We start from the raw sequence: 24,866 nt of genomic DNA on the forward strand, positions 1-24,866 counted from the left end.
AGGTTACCGTGTCACAGAAGCAACGCAGAAAGAACTGCAAGCGGCAACGGCTCGTGACCGCTACCTACAGTCGGTGATCGCAAGTTTGTCGGCGGGGCTTCCAGTACAAGGTGAACTAAAGCCTTTTGAGCAAAAACTCTCATTTGTCAACGGAATAGTTTTAAAGGCGTCGAAGGTTGTTATTTCGAAAAGCATGCGAAAAACTATGCTTGAAAAAATCCATGCAGGTCACCTCGGCATGCAAAAATGCAAAGAAAGGGCCAGATGCCTCGTGTTTTGGCCTGGGCTTAACGCTGAGATTGCTTCCATGGTGCAAGTTTGTCCTACATGCCGCAAGTATGCTTACAAACAGCCCAAGGAACCGCTTCAAATGCGGCCCGCGCCAGGTTGTGCATGGCTTAGAGTTGGAGCGGATATTTTTTCGTTTGCGGGGGACTCGTACATCGTTGTCTTTGACGCCTTATCAAACTTTCCGAAAGTTCGGAAACTACATGACTTGTGGGCCCAATCAACCATCGCAGCACTGAGCGCTATCTTTGCCAGATTTGGCGTGCCCGTCGAAGTATGCACTGATAACGGCCCACAATTTTCCAGCCATGAATTTTTTTTGTTTTCAAGGAGATACGACTTCACGCACGTCACTTCAAGCCCTCATTATCCGCAGTCAAACGGGCTTGCGGAAAAAAGTGTGCAGGTCGTGAAGCGCATCTTAAAAAAACTGCAGATTCGGGCGACGACTTCTGGCTGGGCCTGCTGGCCTACCGCTCTACCCCACTAGAGGACGGGCGATCCCCTGGTGAACTACTGCAAGGAAGGCGCCTTCGCGCCAACCTCCCGGACTTCAGTACGGTGACCGCAACCGACGTCAAAAAGCACAGCCAGGCCCAAGGGGGAAGAACTTTGCCTCCTCTGCAGAAGGGTGACGTCGTGAGGCTCAGAGACGCTGCATGGTCCCGGAAAGCTCAAGTGGTGGGTTCGCCATATCCAAGGTCCTACCTTGTCAAAACGGAAAACCAGAAGCTGTTAAGGCGCAACCGACGTCACCTACAGGAAAGCGACGACGACATTGATACCAGCTCAGCGGACAACAACGTTTGTGGCCATCCGACAGTGGCAACTTCAACCTCGCCAGCCAATGGCCGACGTCGCGAAGTTCCGACGTCGGACGACCCTTCGCCACCTGTGGTGCTTCAGTCAACTTCACCACCGAAGCCAGCTTTGAGAAGGTCGACTCGAACCGTGAAGCCACCAAAGCGTCTTCATTATGACAAGGATTTTAACCAAGTGTATAATATTTTTTGAAATGCCATGTACTCACCACCGTTTCGGTGGGTATATAATTTCATTGTTAACGGAAAGGATGTATCCGGCAAGGCTGTTTGCATCTTGACTGCGCATCGGACCTGCGCAGATACTCACGGCGCGCTATCGTGCGCCTATATAATCAGTGACTGAATAAACCGATATCCCTTCTTGTTCTGGCCATCATGCTGTCTCGTCATCCTTGCTAGCTACAGTACGTATTCAGAGACGGTCCTCGAATTTAACTTGACTTACCACAGCCTAAAATGCAGCATAAACGCGTCTCGAACGCGGTGTCTTTAGTCGGTGCCAAAACATGAAGCACAAACGCGTTCCAAACGAGCTGCATGGAAGGTGGTGACAAGTCAAGCTCAAGACAAAAAAAAAATGGCTGCATATCGACGGAGTGAATGATGGAGAGTGGGGCGAAGCATCCGTCCGCCCATTCGTTCTTGCTTCCGTCCGTTCATGCGTCCGTCTGTGTGACCGTCGTGCGTGCGTCTGTTCGTGCGTCCGCCCGTCCATGTGTGCATCCGTCCCTGCGTTCGTCCATGCATCCGCCCCTTTGTCCGTCCATGCGTCCATCCGTCCGTGAAGCCATCCGTGCGTCCGTCCATGCATCTGTCTGCGTGCCCGTTCGTCCATCTATTCAACACTCCATGTACCACCATCTCGCATATTTTCATCATATATTCCCCATATAGAAGCACCACCATCCAGCGGACATTCTAAGGACTAAACGAGAGGTGGCACACGCACACTTTCTTACGGCTAGCGCTTCGTGTCTACTTCCCACCTTTAACCACCTCGAGTTCATGGTATATACTAGTTCGCTGTATTCATGGCATTGCGGCCCAACGCTCGCTAAACCTTTTTAAAACCAAGGAGGTTACGCCCGGCGAGTATAACGTAGCAACCCTTTCTTGTCAGACAGGGTTCAATGTATACTGGCTGCTAATAGGGAATGAGATACAGGAGAATTCGGCTATTAGTTGACGCCCACGCTGCGAATTTTTTATTGTTCAACAACGCACAGGAGAAATCTCCGACCGGCCCCACCTTGCAGGTCAAAGCGTACGACTGCTTACACACTAAAACTATTATGAGGGACGAACCGGTGCCGCTTTAAGGAGCTTCCCTCATAAAAAAAAAACTGAACATCGCTAATTGGTTTCAGCAGCTTTGCGACTGCAGTCGTGCGACTGAAAAATCGGTCAGGAAGTGACTTGCCAAAGCCGTCGCATTGCGACACTGTGTGCGGCCAGTCGCAAATGGTTGTGCGACTACTGCCAGTCGCCGGTGTGCATTAGCCTCAAATGTCCCCGTCTTTTCTAATATGAGCGCGCAACGCATCTATAAACAAAAAAAGGGGAAATTAATTAGCGAAACATAAACTCGCAGCATATCCGCGAATTGAATGATGATGAGGGGGTGAAGCATCTGTTTGCTGTCCGTGCATGTATGCGTCCGTCAATGCGTCCGCGCGTGTGTCTGTTCATTCGCGCGTGCATCTGTCCGTCCTTGCGCGCGTGCGTCCACCTGTGCGTCCATTCGTGCATGCGTCCGTTCGTTAATCCGTCCGTGCGTGCCTCCATCTGTCCGTCCCTCCATGCGTGCGTCTGTTTTTTCGTCTGTGCATGCGTCCCTTCGTCAGTCCACGCGTGCCTCGATCTACCCGTCTGATCCGTGCGTGCGTCCATCTTACCATCCGTGAAGGCGTCCGTCCGTCTGCCGTGCGTTCGTACATGCGTCCGTCTGTCAATCCGCCTGTGCGTGCATCCATATGGTCATGTGCGCATCCAGCTATCCGTCCATTCATACGTGAGTCTGTCTGTCCGTCCGTGTGTGCAAGAGTGCGTGTGTCCGTCTAAGTATGCGTCCGTCCGTGCGTCCGCCTGTCGGTTCGTCCGTGCATGCGTCCTTGCTTCCATCAGTGTATCCATCCGTCCGAGCGTCTGTCTGTCTGTCTGTCTGTCTGTCTGGCTGTCGATATACTGTTCTGGCTACGGCGGAGGTGTGCAAAACACTATGGAAAAAAAATTGGCAGCATAGCCCCAGAGTGAATGAGGGAGAGTGGGACGAAGCATTCGTCCGTCCATTCGTTCTTGCTTCCGTTGGTCCATGCATCCGTTTGTGTGACCGTCCATGCATCCATCCGCCGGTCCGTGCGTGTGTCTGTTCGTGCGTCCATACCTGCGTTCGTACATGCATCCGCCCCTGCGTCCGTTCATGCATCTATCCATGCATCTGTGCCCCGCCGCGGTGGTCTAGTGGCTAGGGTACTCGGCTGCTGACCCGCATGGCGCGGGTTCGAATCCCGGCTGCGGCGGCTGCATTTCCGACGGAGGCGGAAATGTTGTAGGCCCGTGTGCTCAGATTTTGGTGCACGTTAAAGAACCCCAGGTGGTCGAAATTTCCGGAGCCCTCCACTACGGCGTCTCTCATAATCATGAAGTGGTTTTGGGACGTTAAACCCCACATATCAATCCATGCATCTGTCTGTGTGTCCATTCGTCCATCTATTCAACACTCCAAGTACCACGATCTTGCATCTTTTCATCATATATCCCCCATACAGAAGCACCGCAATCCAGCGGACATTCCAAGGACTAAACGAGAGGTGGCACACGCACACTTTCTTACGGCTTGCGCTTCGGGTCTACTTCCCACCTTCAACCACCTCGAGTTCATGGTATATACTAGTTCACCGTATTCATGGCACTGCGGCCCAACGGTCGCTAAACCTTTCTAAAACCAAGGAGATTGCGCCCAGCGAGTATAACGCAGCAACCTTTTCCTGTCAGATAGTGCTCAATGTACATGCCAATGGCTGCTAATGGGAAGTGAATGACAGGAGAATTCGGTTTTTACTTTCTTACGGCTTGCGCTTCGTATCTACTTCCCACTTTTAACCACCTCGAGTTAATTCGTGGTATATACTAGTTCATTGTATTCATGGCACTGCCGCTCAACGCTCGCTAAACCTTTCTAAAACTAAGGAGGTTACACCCAGCGAGTATAACGTAGCAACCCTTTCTCGTCAGATAGTGTTCAATGTACATGCTAACGGCTCCTAATGGGGATCGCAGCGTGCACGTTAACTAAAACCCGAATGCTCCTGTCTCCAATTCCCCTTCAGCAGCCATTGGCATCTACATTAGGTACTATTTCTCACCGTTCGACAACGCACAGAAGAAATCTCTCACCAGCCCCACCTTGGAGGTCAAAATTTTATACTCGTTACATTCTACAACGGCTATGAGGGATGAAAGGGTGCCGCTATAAGAAGCTTCGCCCCTAAAAGTATGTGCGTGGAGTGTGCTGGCTGTTCCGTCACCCTCTTGTTACGAAGACGCCCCACCGGTCTCTTGGGTAGCGTGTCGCGATTGCCAACACCAGGTAGCGAGCATCCAGGCAGTGGCAAAGCAAAAGGCAGCCAGAAGGAAGCAAACAAAATGGTTATATTTACAACATATGTACAGAACGTGGACGAGGAAGCCGCCGACACTATACTCGGCGACAAGTTTTGTTGGCACTGAAGGGAAAGCTATGGAGGCGGAGCTTCTGCACATGTAGCACTACGCGAAGTAGTCCGTTTCGGCGCGCGTCCTGTGACGCTGGGTAAAGTGACGGTGGCGCGCCATCAGCGTTTCATGCAGACGCAGACGCCACTTAGCGTTTGAGGTGCAGGTGAAAAGGCGGGTCTTTCTCAAGCGTTCAAAAACGCAAAGCAACAATGAATAAAATAAAGGAATTGCAAATTTCCTAATGGTGTGAGCTGCATCCTGTCTCGAATAGCTCCATGCAGAAAATAAAGGAGGGTTTTTTATGTTTAACGTTGAAAATACGAGTGCTATTTTGGAACTTCATTCACTGGTGGTAAGATTAACGCATTTTGGCGCTGCAGTCTTCGCTCTAATGCCAAGAAAAGCTGTCGCCGAGTATAGATGCGGCGGCCTCGAGGATCGAGGAGAAGGGTACAACATCACCCCTGTTGAGACTCGTCCAGCATCTCTCGCGGACGCCGCCGTTGTCCGTAACGGACGCACCCAGTGTTTCTGCAAGTGACGCCGGCACACTTTTAACAGTAGAAGAGAGTTTGGGGAACCAAGAAGCTTGCGACGCGCCAATGCGCACGCGCAGAACCCAAGCCAATCTTGGGCTTTTGCGTTCGTGCTGACCTAAGGCCGGAAACCTTTTGGTTCAGCACTACCAAAGCTACGGGGTGTAAGAAAGGCACACAGTTGCGCAGAAAAAAAAATTGACAGCATATCCACGGAGTGAATGATGGAGAATGGGGCGAAGCATTCGTCTGTTCATTAGTTCTTGCTTCCGTCCGTCCATGCGTCCGTCTGTGTGACCGTTCGTCCACCTATTCAACTCTCCAAGTACCACCATCTCGCATCTTTTCATCATATATTCCCCATATAGAAGTACCGTCATCCAGCGGACATTCCAAGGACTAAAGGAGAGGTGGCACACGCACACTTTCTTACGGCTTGCGCTTCGGGTCTACTTCCCACCTTTAACCACCTCGAGTTCATGGTATATACTAGTTCATTGTATTCATAACACTACGGCTCAACGCTCGCCAAACCTTTCTAAAACCAAGGAGGTTACGCCCAGCGGGTATAACGTAGCAACCTTTGCCTGTCAGATAGTGCTCAATGTACATGCCAACGGCTGCTAATGGGAAGTGAGAAACAGGAGAATTCGGCTTTAACTTTCTTACGGCTTGCGCTTCGTATCTACTTCCCACCTTTAACCACCTCGAGTTCGTGGTATATACTAGTTCATTGTATTCATAACACTGCGGCTCAACGCTCGCCAAACCTTTCTAAAACCAATGTGGTTACGCCCAGCGAGTATAACGTAGCAACCTTTGCCTGTCAGATAGTGCTCAATGTACATGCCAATGGCTGCTAATAGGAAGTGAGAAACAGGAGAATTCGGCTGTTACTTTCTTACGGCTTGCGCTTCGTATCTACTTCCCACCTTTAACCACCTCGAGTTCATGGTATATACCATGTATTCACCACCTCGAGTTCATGGTATATACCATGTATATACCAAGTTCATTGTATTCATGGCACTGCGGCTCAACGCTCGCCAAACCTTTCTAAAACCAAGGAGGTTACGCCCAGCGAGTATAACGTAGCAACCTTTGCCTGTCAGATAATGCTCAATGTACATGCCAATGGTTGCTAATGGGAAGTGAGAAACAGGAGAATTCGGCTTTTACTTTCTTACGGCTTGCGCTTCGTATCTACTTCCCACCTTTAACCACCTCGAGTTCATGGTATATACTAGTTCATTGTATTCATAACACTGCGGCTCAACGCTCGCCAAACCTTTCTAAAACCAAGGAGGTTACGCCCAGCGAGTATAACGTAGCAACCTTTGCCTGTCAGATAGTGCTCAATGTACATGCCAATGGCTGCTAATGGGAAGTGAGAAACAGGAGAATTCGGCTTTTACTTTCTTACGGCTTGCGCTTCGTATCTACTTCCCACCTTTAAACACCTCGAGTTCATGCTATATACTAGTTCATTTTATTCATGGCACTGCAGCTCAACGCTCGCCAAACCTTTCTAAAACCAAGGAGGTTACGCTCAGCGAGTATAACGTAGCAACCTTTGCCTGTCAGATAGTGCTCAATGTACATGCCAATGGCTGCTAATGGGAAGCGAGAAACAGGAGAATTCGGCTTTTACTTTCTTACGGCTTGCGCTTCGTATCTACTTCCCACCTTCAACCACCTCGAGTTCATGGTATAAACTAGTTTATTGTATTCATAACACTGCGGCCCAACGCTCGCCAAACCTTTCTAAAACCAAGGAGGTTACGCCCAGCGAGTACAACGTAGCAATCTTTGCCTGTCGGATAGTGCTCAATGTACATGCCAATGGCTGCTAATGGGAAGTGAGAAACAGGAGAATTCGGCTTTTACTTTCTTACGGCTTGCGCTTCGTATCTACTTCCCACCTTTAACCACCTCGAGTTCATATATACTAGTTCATTGTATTCATGGCACTGCGGCTCAACGCTCGCCAAACCTTTCTAAAACCAAGGAGGTTACGCTCAGCGAGTATAACGTAGCAACCTTTGCCTGTCAGATAGTGCTCAATGTACATGCCAATGGCTGCTAATTGGAAGTGAGAAACAGGAGAATTCGGCTTTTACTTTCTTACGGCTTGCGCTTCGTATATACTTCCCACCTTTAACCAGCTCGAGTTCATGGTATATACTAGTTCATTGTATTCATGGCACTGCGGCTCAACGCTCGCCCAACCTTTCGAAAACTAAGAAGGTTACATCCAGCCAGTATAACGTAGCAACCCTTTGTTGTCAGATAGTGCTCAATGTACATGCCAATGGCTGCTAATGGGGAATGAGAGACAAGAGCATTCAGCTTTTAGTTAACGCGCCCGCCGCGAACGTTTTGGTGCTCAACAAAGAACAGGAAAAATCTCCGACCGGCACCACCTTGCAGGTCAAAATGTAACACTGGTTACCCACTACGACTACGACTACGACTGCGAGAGACGAATGGGTGCCGCTATAAGCAGCTTCACTATCAGATTTTGTGTTTAATTGTGTCAGTGCGGCTCTCACCAACGCGTGCGTCCAGTGTTTTGGCGGCGTCCCTTCGGCGTCTCACCCGCATTTAGGTTCCGCAGGGCTTCGGCCGAGAAGTCGCCGACCCCTGGGGCCCCTGAGAGGACGGCGTCGAGACCAATATGCACCCCGCCAAAAGAACATTGTTTCACGTTTTCCGTTCCTGAAGGCGCGGTCGCCATCGATGAGATCATCGAGTGTCTCAAAGAGACGACCGGTGGTGGCAAAGGGGTGTTGTTCCTGCAACACCTCGGCGCTTTGAAACTGTTGGTAGCAACGAGGACAGCGGAACAAGCCACCAAGGTCATGGTGAATGAAGGTTTTGTCCTTCAGAAGAAAAAAGTTCAAGTGGAAGTCGTCGGCCTACCAAGTGTGTTCGTGAGTGTGTACAAGTTGCCGCCGTACGTACCCAATGATGCGGTCGTCTCTGCTTTGCAGCCTTTCGGCAAAGTACGTAGTATAATATATGTTACTCTGCAACGACGTCAGTCTACATTTACCGGTACACGAGTGGTGAAGATGGAAATGGTGAAGCCCGCACCGAACTTCATTTGAATCCATGGACAACGCGTTATGTTGGAGTGCCGTGGCATGCGTCGCGTCTGTTCGCGTTGCCACAACGAAGGCCACATGGCCGTTGCTTGTGCAACACCTTTTGGTCATAGGTGCAGCGCGTACAGACACGCTGTTGAAGAGTGCTCTGAAGCCTACAGGAAGTGTTGAGGTGATCACCCGACCAAAGAATGTTTCAAGTGAAGATCATACGCAGACGCTGCTCAGAAGACGCCATCAAGGAGTGTCCAAGACTTCCCAACAATTGAAGAATCCTCTTCAAACTCCTGAAGTGTGGCCAAGCAATCCAGAACCTATGAAGTACTGCGTCCGCAAAAGAAAACGACACGAGTCAAGGCACCAGGCCACTGGGATGAAGAGAGCCTGCCCGATGATTTTGTAGACGCGCAGTCAGAATACGCTACTCGGGTCAAGCCGGCCAGTACGCCAGACGGTGCAACTTCAGATGAACAGCCCGCTCAGACGCAACATGAACATCCAAATGGGAGTTCCACGGAAACGCCCAGTGATTTTTCTTCACTAGTAGGCAGCATCGAAACGCGACATAACTGCAGAACATCAATGGCGTCCAAGAAGCGCCAAACGCCGGACGACCGGGTACCCATTACAAGAGGCATCGCAGGAAGCACTTCTTTGATTTCCGCTGCCACGACAGTGACAGACGCTAGTGACAACACACCAAACGCTAACCTTGGATTGTCGACAACCTTGAAGAACATGAAGGCTACGCCTTCGACATCGATGAAGCAGCTAAGAAGCCGACCAAGAAGAAGCGGAGCAAACCGGCTGACACTGAGGTTTCTACCAAACCCACACAATCTGCAGACGCATCGAGTCCTTCGAGTTCACAACGCCGATCCAAGCAAGGCAGTGGGAGCAGCGGCAGCGACTCCGCTAAACAGGGATTATTTAAGAAACCCCGCTGTGGATCACCGCCACGGCAAGCGTGACCAACTGTGAGCGACGACGACATGTACTTTTAGCATTTGGCTCTTCTCTCTCTTTCCTTTTATTTCCTTTAAGCAACTTCCTCGCCTTTATTTCAACAATGGCATCACTTTCTTTTATTTCGTTCAATGTTCGCGGTTTCCGAAATCAGGTGAAGCAGCAGGCAGTACTTGACCGCGCACGGGCGCATCGCGTAGACTTGCTCTTTTTGCAGAAGACAAACTTTCGTACTAAGCTTGATGTTGCAGAGTTTCAGGAAAGGTTTCTTGTAGAGGCCTTCTTCTCACTCACAGATGCGCGTGCACGTGGCACAGGATTTATTTTCATGAACGCAACGCTGAGGAGGGGGGCTCACTGTCTTGTTGACACCAAAGGCCGCATCATAACACTATATGTGATACTTAACTGCAAACGAGTCAGATTTGTCAACGTATATGAGACCGTAACAAGGTCAGAAACTAACGGGTTTTATAAAGGTGTCAGAAATTTTTTGATCGAGCCGATATCACATGTGCTTGTCAGAGATTTCAACTGTGTGCTCGATACTACACGAGACGTCAGAGGTCCCGGCCATGGCGCCAACAATTATTACGCCAGAGAACTACAGCAATTAGTTCAAGATCTCAAGCTGTCAGATGGGTGGTTAACTCTACATGGAGTCGGGTTCGTCGCAGCCCGCGCCTGTGGCATTCACCAAAGCCTAATGAATAGAGTTTATGTGCCCGAAGACTTTTGAACGAACCTACAAGTATGTGAGGTGGTTCAGCTTGCGCCAAGCCAGCAAAACTCAGCGATCACTCTCCGTTACTCTTCACGTTTAACGTGAGCACAACAACGAGAATCCACAAACCATGGAGGATGGACCCAACTATTCTTCATGATGACTAAAGCATTTCCGTACTTCAAACTGAGCTGGCGGCCTCACTGGCAGAAGTGGGTTGCATAACTCCGACTACATGGGACCACTTAAAATCTCGCTGGCGTCTTATAGCTCAACAGACAGGAAAAGCGTGCCACGCTCGCCTCACGGCCAACATGAATGAGATTCTCCGACGCATTCAAATTATTGAAAAAGGTGGGTCAACTACGTTCGCTATGCTCGACTACCTTGAAGCACAAAAAATTAAGTATCAAATTCTTCTAAAGCAGAGGTCCCAGGCTACAAGGCTCGCAAGAGAAATGCACTTATCGGCAGACGAAATTGAAAACTGGACATATGCGCAAAAAAACCGAGATCGTCGATGCCAGCCCCGCCGCATCGATGAGGCGCTGAAAGAGGATGGTACCATTGTTAATGAGCTGGACGAAGTTCAAAAAGTTTTCCGAGACTACTTTGCAAAAACTGTTTACTGCAGACTATGACGCACAGGACGACGAGTTAACTGCTAAACTCTCAGCCTTTTGCGAAGGTTTTCCATCGCTAGGTTCGGAAGACGGTTTAGTATTATATCCAGAAACTTATAAAGAAGTATGGTACGCCCTAAAATCAATGAATATGTCCACGTCACCAGGCCCAGACGGAATACTCACGGGATTTTATCTGCGTTTCTTTGATATCTTGGGAGATGCGATCACCGATCTCGTGAATATTTTGTTGCGTGATGGCCATAAACCGCAGTCCTTCAGCGAATGAAGGGTGATTCTATTGCTGAAAGAGGGTATGGAGCCCTCAGATCCTAAATCGTGGAGGCCCATTACCCTTATAAACACAGACTATAAGTTAGTAGCCACGCTGCTACCACGGCGTCTGTGGCCTTTCTTGGAAGAGATTGTGTCCCCATATCAGTCATGTGCAGTACCAAGGGTTTCCGTCTTCGTACCTCTTACAATTATCAGAGACCTCTTCGCATATGCCAAAAAAAACAAATCTCAGGAGTATACATTTCTCTTGATCAGGCCAAAGCATTTGATAGAGTTGAACATGGGTATCTTTTCGCTGTTTTGCGCATATTTGGCCTCCCAGAGCAGTATGTGCGACTGGTAGAAGTACTTTATCAGGACCTGTCAAGCTGTCTTTATTTCAACAATGAAGTGACCAGAAGCTTTGCAATTCAACAAGGGGTGAGGCAAGGCTGTCCGTTGTCTCCGGTATTATTCATTTTGTCTCTAAAACATTTGATTAGAAAGGTTGCAAACTACGAGCGCATAGTGGGTTTCCCGATGCCAGGCAAGGAAACCTTCAAAAATTATTTCATACGCCGATGATATTTCGGTATTTTTTCGTAACTTGTCTAGCTATAGTACATTCCTTGACATTTTTGCTGCGTATTCCTATCTGTCTGGTGCTCTTTTGAACACCACCAAATGTAAGACATTGCACTTTGGACGCTTCAGAGAACTATCGCCAGGAGACTTAGAATACGTTCAAGCTGTTAAGGTGTTAGGCGTTTACTTTGAGGAAGGAGATGTATCAAAAAAGACCTGGGATTACGTGCTTAGGAGATCTACCGATGTCATAGCTGCAGCCACTCATTTTAATCTGTCACTAACGGCAAAAGCAACAGTCATCAAGACACAGGCATGCGCTTTTGCGTTTTACATAGCACACATCGCCCTGCTACCTCGCCGTGTGACAGGACGCCTCGCCTCTATGGCGGGAACCTTCCTCTGGGAAGGAAAACCAGCAAAGGTACAAAGGAATTTTTTACAGCTTCCTACAAACCGTGGAGGCTTGAGCCTCCCAGATATACCAACGTTCACGAAAGCGCTGGCTGCAAAAACAACACAGAAGCCGTTCGATGACAGCAACTACCCCGGGTACAGGCTCTTGATGTACTGGAGCAGTACACTAAAAGGCACTTTCACGGCCAATTCATACATCAAACCACGAGCAGAAATCCCGCTTAAGTTTAACAGAGCTACCAGTGGCTTAAATCAAACAGTGGAATCAATAGGTTCATGCAGTCTGGAAGATGTTTCATCGCAAGAAATAAGCGAAATGGTGACAAGTAGCACACTGAGCTAAGAGGAAGAAACAGCATCCTGCACGAGAAAATGGGAACGATGGCGTTGCAATCGCGTACCTAACTAGGCGTGCGAATTGGATTGATTGAGAAGATGGAGGGCATTGCCTACGCGTGACCGGTTAGCACATTGGGGAGTCGTTCCAAATGACCACTGCACAAACTGCTGCAAAAGAGAGACGGCCCAACATGCTCTGTTTCAGTGCTCGGTGGTGAGGGGCGTCTGGCACATGGTACAACGCCTCTTTGGCTTTCGCACAGCGCGAATGGGAACAGAATGTGGGCTGTTTGCAAGACTTGTCTTTACAGTAACCTTGTACGTACTGTGGAGGCGACGCTGTTTAGCGGAAGTACGGCACAAGCCGCATAGAGGCGCCTATCCCGCACTACAGAAAATTCGGCTCATTGTGCGGAATTACCTAGATCAGCAGCTGGAAACGCATGGCGAAGAGGCCTTCCTTCGACGATGGCACACACGTTTCTTCAAAGTAATAGAGGGACAGCCGAGGTTTCCAGTTGTCCCGTACTAGCCATGTGCCCACTCTAGTACGCATGCATAAGTGTTATCCTGTAAAATGTGAATAACTTGATTATTTTTAATTTTATTTTCACTTGTAACATTTGGATACCCAGTGATCAATTAGATTTTTGTGCTCGTTTGTAAGGTGTATACACTGTTTATACTTGTTTTCGATGTTTCGTTTGTGTACGTACAAGTTAAGTGTACAATAAACTTCCCTTTTTCGCCCCTAAAAAGTGAAGACCCCAAGTACAGTGGAAATCGATGATATGCGAAGCACGAATGAGAAATGTTGATATCTCACTTTAAAATCAGCACAACGTTACGAGGTGGAGGTAAATGATGCCGTGCATCACTTCTGTGTCTTGATTATCATGTTTGGATGTGTCGTTTACCTTCGTCATCTATTCACGTCACGTGATACCAAATTTAGTGTGTATGGAGATAGTTAAACGGTCGCGAGCACGCTATGAGCGTGGTGTGTTGTCATGTGCTTACTTGGCAAGCGTGTCAGGATTATCATGTTTACACCAGTCATATATTTCGTCATCCATTGACGTCCCGTATAACACCAAACTTGGTGTATGTAGAGCTAGCAAAACGGCCGCGAGCGCACCATGAAGGGCCCAATATACACCAATGTAGCGTTGACGCACACGTCCGCTCCAGGGGCACAGCGACGCTGCGTTAGCAAAACGCGAGCGCTCTATAGTCTGACGCCAGGCGCGACCAGCGTCCGTCGGTGCGGCCCGACGGCAACCGGCGCGGAGTGCGACATGCTGCATTTCGCGGCGATGCGTTACCCAGACAACACTACGTCTCTCTCTTTTCGTGATGGATGGACGCCGGACGTTCTGAAACGTGCATGCGTCCAAGCAACGCAGCGCGGCGCGCACCTGCGAGTATATGGCAGGACGGGCGCCTGGCAGGGCAACGCCGGCGTGACGCCACGAAATGAACGCCAGTGAGCACGTGCACTGCGTCACGTCGAAATGTATTGGCGCCTTGGCTGTGGCATTTAGCCATGTTCTCACATGATACGCATGTCGGGCCGAAATCACAAAGCTTTCTCTTGGCTACGCATTGTCTTAGCCAAGAATTCTCTTATCTGGAGGGATTACTATAGCGCGGGTACGAATTTAACTTATTCGGCACTTAAGAGGGCGAGGAGGACACACGATAGCCGATGAAACGACAAGGAAAGAAAGAAGTGTGTGTCGATAATATCAAGGTAGCACGCAAAGCGTCTAGCATCGAAAGTATACGATGATAGCCAATGATTTGCTGCATCTAAGTTTCAGTTCCACGAGCGTCTGCTACAGCGCTTACGGGATGCCGCGTCCGTTGTAATAGACGTCTTGGTATGCTGTGCAAAGCCAAGCACTCGCCTTTCATCAACGACTGTAGCTGAAAAAGAAATAGCTCGATGGCCTCAAGCCATCGAGCAATCCATGCACTATCTCGCCAAGTATAAGTAAACAACACTCCAGGTGCACCACATCAATGAAACCATGCATAAATCGATGCATGCAATGTTTGAAAATGTGCCTCAAATGTCTTCCCTTGTTCAGCACGACCAGTTACCTTACATTTAATGAAGCTGCCCTGCTACTCAACTAATCCGGTGTAATTGAGCACGGTATAGTGGTGAACGTAAGGGTGTTTTGTGCCTATAGTAAAAGGTAGTCTTTGTTACAATATTTTTCTTACAAGACACAGGAGTGACTTTTGTGCCTGCGGACGAATTGTGCAAAAATAGAGAGCAGCAGTAATCAAATAAAATTGTGAGTGGAACTTGGCTGGTTCCATGCATTGCAGCTTTATTATAAAGCCGGAATGCGAGAACGTGCCTACGCTTACGCTTAGATATGTGTCTACGTAAAACGAGGAAGACTCGTCGGGAGGTGTTTCAGTGCGAATGCTTTTCACAAAACACGGTGCAAATATTTCGTCCAGCATTGTTTGAGTGAGCAAACAAAGCAAAGGACGTGTATACGAGTCTGAAAGTCGAAAGACGTTATCACACGTGCAAAAAGAACGAAGAAAGAGAGAGAGAGAGAGAGAGAGAGAGAGACTTTCGTTTCGTTTCCACGAAAGCTTGAAATCGATAGATAATAAAGACAATTTTCTGGCCCAGCAGACGACAAGGAAAGTTTTCGCAAAGCAGCATCGGATGCTTGGAGAGCATAAAAAAGTGGAGTACGCATTTTGTGGGAGTGACAGCCACACAGAAAGCGAGATGAAGTGCAACTGTCTTTAGATGTGACAAAATCAATGCTAATTAGGAGAGTTGTGAGTTAATGAGTCAAATCTTCCTTAAATAACGATAATGGAAACAACTGAGTATTCATCTAGTGAAAGTGAGACTAATGACATTGAATGCATAATAGTTGATTAGCGCTGTCGCCAGCCGATAAATATTTTTATTTTTTATTTATAATGGGAAGACTATGAGAAGGTAGCGTACGTTAGAGCCAGCTATCCCAACATCATGACAGTAATGTACAAGTAAATAGTGCACGGTTATACAGCCACACGTGGCGGTTTCTATCTTCTAGTAACCTTGGGCAAACGCATTAAAACAATTTTTTTTCTATTTTTGACCAAGTTTAACCACACGTTTTTGCATTTGGCGTCATTCGAAGCGTTGAAGATATATCAGCAATAGAATGAATGCAAGCACTGATGTAATGGACGAGCGGTTACAGCACTCAGCTACAATCCAGGAGGTTCTGGGTTCGATCCGCAGTGCCTCCGAGCAATTTTTTTAAGAGGTTGCCCGGCCTGAGATTATGCGTGGCGGCGGGTACCAATTTTTTGAGAAAGTGGCTTTCGCACTTCTTTCACTCCCCTTTTTAACCCAAAAGCGCTATGCCGTGCTCCTTCATAAATTACATAACTCAGGATTCATAATTTTTCCCTCCATACTCTCTTATCGCAAAAGTGCCCAGTGCTGAAATACCAATATCACACCTGGTATATTAATTTTTACGTGTTTGGATATTCTACCAGCGATCAGTCGTCACGGTGTTTTGAAGAAAATGTCCACATGCAGCGAGCTAATTGCTTGCGGCCAAGTTGACTGCTTTTGTCTTTTGTCGGAACACTTTTTTGTGCTAATTTGGTGGGCATCATTGATTGATTGATTTGTGAGGTTTAACGTCCCAAAACCACCATATGATTATGAGAGACGCCGTAGTGGAGGGCTCCGGAAATTTCGACCACCTGGGGTTCTTTAACGTGCGCCCAAATCTGAGCACACGGGCCTACAACACTTCCGCCTCCATCGGAAATGCAGCCGCCGAAGCCGGGAATCGAACCCGCGACCTGCGGGTCAGCAGCCGAGTACCTTAGCCACTAGACCACCGCGGCGGGGCTGGTGGGCATCATTACATGCAGCTAAGGCCAAAGAGCATGGACAGTTAGAGAAGACACAAACAGAGTGAGTAGTTTGTGTCTTCTCTCCCGCTATCTGTCATGCTGCGCGATTCAGTGTAATGTCGATAACAATGATTAAAAATGAACTATAGCAGTTAATCGAGTTCTGCTGAGAGGGTCCCCTATTATCCAGAACGGAACAGACCAATGGCAATTTGATTTGTGTCATAGAGAGATACTCTGTTTTGGTTACTACAGTAAATGTTTTAACCAAAGTTTATTTTTTATTAACAACAGTTCCAGTACAGATAAAAGCTGCATGGACCAAACTCGTGTGTTCAGCTTGACTAGGTTTGTGAAGTTAATACCAATTGTCAACCAGCATTACAATATGCATAAATATCACACACATACAACGACGGGTGATAGCTTGCTTATTCCAATTAAAATTGGTATGTTGAAATCGACATATTCGACCAACTCAATGTGTACAAGATATGCCATGTAGAGTAGCTATGCTCTACACTAATCTTCGCTGGTTGGTTCCATTTTACCCCGTTTCTTGCTCATGACTGTACGTTGGCAAATCAAACAACTTCTTCGAATGCACATATTTTGTGTTAGGTTACATTTATTTTTATGCAATAAAAAACTAATTTAAACGTAAAATTGCTCAGAAGAAAATAACTAAAAACAAATTCAGCTACATCATTACCAAACTAACTGATCTATGATAAACTATTTCTCATTTAAAAGATACATACATGCACTGAGGTGTAAATATCAAGATGAATGGCTACAAAACAACAATTCTAATACACTTATTTTGAATATGCAGAAAGTAACTTACAAGAGAAATCCACCAGCTCTGTTATGTCTGAACTCGGTGTTTCTCGAACCATCTCGGAAAAGCGTGATGCATAGTTTCTGCTGCTGATGACAAGCAGTTTTTATTATAAACACAAGAATAAAGCCCTTGACAATGTCATGCTAAAGAAAAGGGCTGTGCATCAATATTTCGTACATGTCTGCAATATTACTCTGTTTATTTACATAGCTTGCCTCATTCACAACACACTAACAAAGCGTGTTAGGACACTTGGGCTGAAAAGCGGCACAGCGCAAAAGAATTCTAGACAATACATGATTAATACAATTCTAAGCTACTACGCTCCTTGGTGCAAACAGTGTTTATATTGACAGCTACAGACCCTATTTCGTTCCCTGAAAACACTCCACTAAAAGACTTCAAAGTTTGCACATCAACACATTTCCCATATAGCTGTCTGTTAGTCTGCTTGAAAAAAAATCAGTTCACTGGTGGGCAAAGACTGTACACTAATTATGTGAGGTGATGCTCCAGTGCACTGCATGTATGTCTTGCTGCTGGCCTCAACTGCGATGTTGCTCAGCACATATGTGTAAAATAATAACTAACACTGTGCCACTGCAAAGTAATTATGTGTCATTTTGCATGAAACAGGGACCACAATAAAAGAACACAACAACATTTACTTTCACACAGTTCAAAAGTGTAAATAAATTTCCATAGAGTTTCCACAGTTCATCTGAGGATAGTAATATTGATTGTAAACACATTGTTCTTTTCACTAACAAACTATTCTAAGATGCCAGCTTCAATATTAGAGTATACCAGTACCTTTGTAGGGCTAAACAATTGTACAGACTCCTCAAAAAGATAAGTAAATGCCTGCTATAGCTACATATAAATAAAAATAAACACTTTTATTTATAGTATGAGTAGAGCTGCATAGATGATAAGTCACTTGCATTACATTATGAACAAACCTATCCGAGCAAGGTATTCATTAAAAATTACACTTACGCAGTAGAAACAGGTAAGTAGACTGTTGAAGGACGGACAGGCAGTGGGATAACAATACACAAGCACTAAAGTCTACTGTTAAGATATACTAAGAGTAGTGATGATCCTCTTCTTTCCAAATGAAATAATCCACATAGATTCACTTCCCAGAGCTTATACACTCATGGCATCATTGGTGGTATACCAATGAGTGTAGACTGAAGGATTACATCGACTAAGTACAATATTACCGCATCCATGGTTTTACTTCTTGTACTACAAAGAATGCAAACACAGTTACCATTGCCGACCATGGATGCTGTGATTTATGACAGGTAAATGCAGAGACATGCAAGCACTTAACAGGCATGTTAGAAATTTCAGCTAAAAAATAATTGCCCACTAACACTACAGCAGCCTTTAAGTTAGTGTCATAGTTTGGGATCTTCCATGCAAAATTTAAGTAATTTCGAATGCAAGCAGAGGAACTGCTGAATGATGCACTGCTAAGAAGTTGAGCAGCAGCTGCGCAGAATGTTACTACGTATACAATTCAAAGTGCTCCTGACATCACAATGTGCTCTTTCTGCTGTCGTAAACTTTGAGCAGGAGAACAGTCACTGGCAGTCTCTTTATACTTGTTGGTCTTCTGTGCTCTTGATACACTGTACATGACAGTGGAGCACCGGATCCCTTGTTACTGCTGGAACTTAGAGAAATACAGATCATTGTTACAACCATGCTACATGCAAGAGTGTACAGTTGGTAAATATGTGCTCATATTTAGAAATGTCATATTTTCAGAAGCCAATGACAAGCCTCAACCCACACACAAACAGTGAAGACTGAAAATATATTTTATTATGATACAAGAGCAAAACTACAATGTTATAGATGAAGGCATGAAACTTCTGCCAGGCATAAAAAGCCAATAAAGTTTCTTCTATTTCGACTTTACACTAGGTGCGAGAAGCAGACCACAAATAAGTTCACTAAGAAACACAAGTTAGACTGCATTACAACACAACAGCCGATATTCATAACTTTAACATTTTGTCTAACATAGCCAGCTCACCATACCGCATATAGGAGGAAATGGGCAGTCTAGAAGACACAAAGCAATTGTGGATTATGAGTGTGCTTGTTGCCGACATCTATTATTCTAAATGAAGAAAACCTTTCAAAAATGCACTTCATCAGGGGAAATAATCATACGCAAAAAACACAACGGGCTCCTACAAGTGCCACCAACACTCACCATTACTGTCGACGCCAGTGTCTTGCCGGATGAATATGCTGCGTCCTGCACAGAACACCAAAGGAGCGCTCCATGGCTTGGCTTGCATGTGTGCTGGCTGCATCGCACTGCTGCTGAAATAGGCTAGCCACAGACAGAGAGATGAGGAACCATGACTTTGAAATACACTGAATGTCACCTTTAGAGATGAAGAATGTGTGCTTAGGTCAGGTACAATTTGTAGAAAATAAATATCACTATGCAATCGTGGTGAACACGTTCGGCTGAAACACAACAAGCCACAGCACTGAGAGAGAAAAAGCTACATGAAGTAAAAGATGCAGTGAATGGCCCTATGTCATCTGAGGCTTGTTCAATAGGTCTTTCTCCTTGCAAGTTGTGAACAGCCAGGCAATTTTCACCCACTTCCTATTTCCTTCCAGAGAACTTGATCCACAGAGGGAGTCACAAGCTCGAGAGCTCATTAAGGAATCAAAGTATTTGTGCTCGTTTAAAAGCACAAGCTTTTGAGTCTCAGATGATTGGAGTTTCATTCATAAGCTGCAGGCTTTCAACTTTCAACATTCTTAATTATCTTGCAATTTATTTCTATAAATGTTGCATAAGAATTATGTGTAAGAATATTACAGGTATCCACTGCAAGCAACCATGCATGGGTTTTCAATTTGTGCACAGTAAGTGGTGTTCACGCAATCGTATATATTAAAGAAAAACTAACCTTGCAGCCAGCCGTTAGGCAGTTTTGTGCCCTCGAAGCTCCCAAGCAGATCGCAGTCCTTCCAGATGAGGCTGCCATGCATGCTTCCAGGCCACATCCGCTGAATGATAGCAGTCCCAGCAGTGACATAGACTTGCACAGTCTGGGAGCACGTGTCCTTCCTATTTTTGTACAGGTGCTCAAAGTCATGATGAGGATTGATGTGCCAGTGTTTGCAACCGATGCATCACAGGACCTTAAAATCCAATCTCTGCGATCTGTGAAGAGCCAAAAATGAGATATTTAAAAACAATCATTAGAAGCACTCACTTCTAATACTGATTTGCGCAGCTATCCCTTCGTCAAAGTGACCGAAATCTGCTATAATCACTTTGAAATAAACTGAAGCCTCATGTAAAATTTACGTACCGCCATATATATGTCCTAGCGAAGTATAGTGCTACCGCAGTGGTAACCGTCTATGGAACAAATTTTACAAAATAACATAAATTTCTTAAGTGCAACCTGGCTCCTGGAAAATAAATTCACAATAACTTTCCAACTATCAAACGTGGTAAATTGACAGGCCCAACCTTATAATCAAACAAAAGCTCACTTGTATCAAATCACAAAAATCTTGATGTCTTTGCTCCATAATATATGTATGTATATAACAGTAGTAGTAAACTTTTCATGCTTCAACTTACCATAGGAAAACATTACATTTGATGGGCTTAAAAACTTGCACACGTTATAGATAGACAGATAAGAAGTTTATTCAGACATTCATGGTCTGGGTTGAAGGGGGTAAAGGCAGATGCAACTGCCTGACAAAGGCCCCCCTACCCATACATTGCTCAGGGGTGGAAAGCCGCGGTACATGCGCAAATAGAGGTACAAGAAAAGGCAAAAAAAAAACAAAACAAAAAAGAACAGGCGCGCAGGCGATCAAAACACAATAGGTAGAATAGTTACCTTCAGTACACACTAATGATGCGTGACATGAAAATGTTTATACAAGCCCTGATGATGATCAATGTTACAAAACAGTATAGAACAAAATAGGAAAAAAATCAAAATACAGCGAATGCACAATATAAAGAGAAGATTAGGAGCTAAACAAGAGGTAATCTTTAACTTTTTTCCGTAGGCTGTATGTCAAACAGTTGTCTTGAATCATATTGGCGATTTCTCGATTATTATTCAGAAAATGTGGCATTAAATAGGCTAGTGTCTGAGTACCATATTTAGTTCGGAACATAGGTGTTCTGAGTCTATTTTGCCTTAGGTGATATTGTGAATGTACAGATAACGATGATGAGGACAGGACTTGGGGGTCTTGCAAAATTTGCCTGTGTGTATGCATTGCAAGTCTTAGTTGGAATAGCTGATCTATTCTGAGTATATTAAGCTTGAAAAGGATGGCACTGTTTGGTCATTTCGCTTAAGATTTTCAATGCAATGGACAGCTCTTTTTTGTAAAATTAATAATCTATCAAAATTTGTTTGAGTAGTGGTACCCCAGATTAGGAGACAGTATTGCAAATGAGAGTGAACGAGGGCATAATATAACTGCAGTTTCAACCATTTAGGCACCAAGGAGCTAACTTTATACAGTATTGAAATTGACCTGCACATATTTGCATGAACCTTATTTACGTCAGGTGTCCAGCTCATATTCTCTTCAAAAACAACACCTAGAAATTTATAACTAGAAATCTGTTCGATAGCGCAGTTTTGAAATATTATACAGGCATTATGATCGTCAGGCTTATTACGGCTCTTGAAAATAATATATTTAGTTTTTTTTACATTAAGTTGAAGTTGGTTTAGATGCAACCAGTGTGAAAGTTCAGTTAGCCATCTATTAGCTACATTTTGAAGTTCAAGCAGATGTTTACCTGAAAAAAAAGTACTCGTGTCGTCTGCATAGAGAATTATGTCAGGAGTTCGCGGTATGTTCACAATATCATTTATGTAAAGGAGAAAGAATAAAGGTCCCAGAATGAAACCTTGCGGAACGCCATATTTTATTGGCTGAGGTTGAGAAGAGTAGCCATTTAGACTAGTGAATTGTACCCTATCAGATAAGTAACTGCGGATCAAATTTAATACGATACCTCTAATACCATAGTAAGGGAGTTTGTGAAACAAAATGAAATGCTTTATGGAATCAAACGCCTTTTAGATGTCTAAAAATATTGCAAGAGTATATTGCTTATGATCCATGTTAATAAGTATTTTTTCTTTAATATCCAAGAGTGCCATTTCAGTTGATTTCTTTTCACGGAACCCGAACTGTTGCCTTGCAAGAATTTGATGGTCACCACGAAACTTCATTAGTCGTGATTTTAATGTATATTCTAAAGCTTTGGAAAATAAAAGTAGCACGGAAATAGGCCGGTAGTTATTCAAGTCGTCGTGAGAGCCACCTTTGTGGATGACTACCACCTTAAGCTATCTTCATGCCATCAGGAAAAATACCAGTGGCAAAAGCTTGATTGCAGATATGCTGCAGTGGGCCACACAGTAATTCGGCGACATGTTTAATTGGTTCTACCTTAATGTCATCGTAACCAGCGGCAGTATTTTTATTTATAGACTTCAGGTACGTAAGTATTTCTAATTGACTACAGGGAGTCAAGAAAGTAGAGTTCGCAGAGAAAGAAGAAATGTATTTTTGGCAGTCATTTGCTGCGTCCCTTGTCTGAGCTGCTGCACCTGAGGTTAAGAAATGATTATTATATTTATCCGCCAGACGAGCTTCTCTAAACTCAACACCGTCAATTGTTATTGCTGAAGGAAGAGAACCTTTTGTTGTTCCTATGATTGTACGTACCGAGTTCCATGCTTTCTTTGGATTGAAAGAGACCTCTGCAAATCGAGGCTGATAATACTGAATACGGGCTCTCTTCAAATCAGAGTTTAATTTGTTGCGAACTTTTTTATATTCATGTAATATAGATATGCCTCTTATCCTAATGAAGTTATGGTATAGTTTATCTCGTTCTCTGATTCTGTTGTAAAGACCTCTGTTAATTCATGGTTTCCTAGACTTTCCGTGCTTTTTATAGTATTGTAGTGGGAAGGCAGCATCATAACAGCGCTTTACATGTTGCAGGAACAGATCATACGATATATTAGGGTTTTGCTCACTGTAGACAATCTCCCAGTCGATACTCTCAATACTAGCATGAAATGCTGACAAGGAATTGGTATTGAAAGAGCGATATGGAATAGGAGCATCGTTAACACTATTTTTTTTTCTTAGCTGCAGGAAAAAAACTGAATATGGACAAGTGATCGCTCAGATCAGTTGTTAGCACACCAGCACTAACGTCGTTTCTATCATAATTAGTTATACATAGGTCTAGCATAATTTAACTTTCTGCTGTTATTCTAGTAGGCAAACTTATAAAGTTTCTACACGAAAATGATTCGATTACATCTAAAAATTGTCTACTTTGTGGAGTAAGAAGTAACAAATCAATATTATTATCACCGACAAGCACAATATGCAAATTTCTCAAGGACGCATATTCAAGCATCGAAGTTATAAAACACAGAAATTCTTGAATATCCCTTAATGGGGGCCGATAAACTGTGACAATCAGGGACATTACACATTGAACGGCAATGGATTCATAATGTGCGCTGACACAACAAAATTCGGGAAGCACGACTTATGAAACATCTTTTTGTATATATAGCGACACACCACCACCCCTACGATTCGGTCTATGCACGCTTTCATGCTTGTATCCTTCGATGAACACTACATCAGACGTGCAAGAGTACCAAGTCTCAGTGAAGGCCAAAAATTCGAACGTATGATCTAAAGAATCAAACAGCACATCAGTTTGCTTGTTGATTGATTGATATGTGGGGTTCAACGTCCCAAAACCACCATATGATTATGAGAGACGCCGTAGTGTAGGGCTCCGGAAATTTTGACCACCTGGGGTTCTTTAACGTGTACCCAAATCTGAGTACACGGGCTTACAACATTTCCGCCTCCATCGGAAATGCAGCCGCCACAGCCGGGATTCGAACCCGCGACCTACGGGTCAACAGCCGAGTACCTTAGCCACTAGATCACCGTGGCGGGGTGTCAGTTTGCTTGTTTCTCATACTACGTATGTTTAAATGAAAGATCGACAGTCTGTCCGGCTGCTTAAAAGAAGGGCCCTGCAGAAGTGATTTAAAAGTTTGAGCGTCATAATATATGGCTTCATGGAAGATAGCCATTGAGGGGGATAACTGAAAATTGAAGTAACGTAAGTGGTAGAAGACACGGTTCAACGAATCTTATCTAGGTCGCTTTCGCTGTCTATGCGCAATGCTCGATCACCAGGCACCTTGCGCACAAACAATTTGCCGGATTTTTGCCACGCGAACTGATAATGGTATTCCTCTGTCTTCGCCTTCATTAGCCAGAGAAGTTTCTTGTTCTGTGGCGTCAGATTGTCAAGGAAATACACGTTAGAGCAAGCAGTTTTTAATTCGACCTTCTTAGCCATCCACTGGTCACGTGTTGCTCGTGACACGAAACGAACAAGCACATCAGGAACTTTGCCGGTTTTTGGTGGAAGTCTGTGTATGCCTTCGACTTCAGAGCTCGTCAGTTCAGGAAGGGTAAGCTTAACTGCTAAGTTATTGAGCTTACCGAGCAAATTTTCATTCTGGGTGACAGGCATGCCGTGAATTTCAATATTTTGGCGTCTACTGTATTGCTCTAAAGCATTAACCTGCTTTTGCAGCTCATGGACGTTCTTAGTGGTGTC

This window comes from Rhipicephalus microplus, chromosome 4 (assembly GCF_043290135.1).
Source record: "Rhipicephalus microplus isolate Deutch F79 chromosome 4, USDA_Rmic, whole genome shotgun sequence".
NCBI classification, from domain to species: Eukaryota; Metazoa; Arthropoda; class Arachnida; order Ixodida; family Ixodidae; genus Rhipicephalus; species Rhipicephalus microplus.